This window comes from Hyposmocoma kahamanoa, unplaced genomic scaffold (assembly GCF_003589595.1).
Source record: "Hyposmocoma kahamanoa isolate Upper Pololo Valley unplaced genomic scaffold, ASM358959v1 160, whole genome shotgun sequence".
NCBI lineage: Eukaryota > Metazoa > Arthropoda > Insecta > Lepidoptera > Cosmopterigidae > Hyposmocoma > Hyposmocoma kahamanoa.
The window spans coordinates 1,104,102-1,105,538 of NW_020653575.1; positions in this window are offsets into that span (position 1 = coordinate 1,104,102).

Consider the following 1,437-nt stretch of genomic DNA (forward strand, 5'->3'; position numbering starts at 1 on the left):
ATTTTAAATACAAGACGAAAACTTTCGTGTGCCAATTTTGTGTGGTTTTGGAGAAAACTTACTTCACTATTCTTAGAATTTTGTACTTAAGTAATTACAAAAATTATTAAAACTCAAAGTAATATAATACTATTAAATAGTTATTAACATTATGATATTAAAAGGAATTTAAAATATTATTTTTCAAACTTTATATTGTCACAAAAAAATCAGGTATTAAAGCCGTGGTTTTTCGGCGATATGCGGGCCAAAATTTTTTTCATTCACAACGCCTGAAAATTTGTTGAAAGTACAACTTTTTTCGAATGTATTTTGGATCTTTATAACTGTTCTTCTGTAGTTTCCTATTGGTACTTATTTGAGAAAAGATATTTATCTTTTTATCTTTTTTTTATTGGTATTTACCAATAGGAAACTAACTTAACTTAACTTACGCTTACATTCTGGGAAAGCGACAACGCTTAATAAATAGTGTTTTAAATTCATTTTAATATCATGTTAATAACTGTTTAATATTGTTATATTTTTTTTACTTTTAATCATTTTTGTAATTTCTAAGTATAAAGATCTAAGAAATTCGAAGCAACTTTTCTCCAAAATCATATAAAATTGGCACACGGGAGTTTTCGTCTTGCATTTGGAATATTAAAATACGTTGCTTACTAAGCTTCACTAGAAATGTCAGATCTGAAGGTATTTCAGAACAGTGTGTATAGGAGTAGTAGTAACATCACTGTGGTCTGTCATTATGCAGCGTATTTCAAAAGTATTACAGTTTACTTGAATAATTTTTTAAATTGGAGTACGTGGTCAAGAGCACGTCAAGCTTGAGGTTTACGATTTAAATTCAATTCCCCATCGCTTACTTAATAAAAGCGAACGGTTCAAAGGTACGAAATCGCGCGTGCGACCCGTGGAAAGTTAAAACAACACAAAAAAAATTATGTATTAAAAAATTATGCACTTTTTTTACTTATGTGATTTAGTCCACCGACCCTAGAATCATTATTATAGATATAAGAACTCGTAGGGCGCTGAGAGCTTTTTTGGTGTAGTCGACTCATAGGCTGCATGTATAAAATGACTGTGACTGTAAGTATATGAATGACCGTGTGATATATCCTTAGAGGATGGAAAAAAAAAGATATATCACCCAATATTTGTCAGATTTTTTTATGACTTCGCGTAGATATTTATCACGTTTTGTGTAGGAGTAGAAATGACATTATGCAGCGTATTTCAAAAGTACTTATTCGAGTTTCTTTTTTTTTAAATTGGTTACGGGATCCAGAGCACGTCAAGCTTCGCTTGTAATTATGGGAACTTGAATATGGGAAGTTGAAATCGTCAAGCTTGCTGTGCTGTAACTTATACATAAATCGATTAGAATAAAAGTTCTGTTGTTCGATTGTTTTATTTATTTTCACTCACAATAAC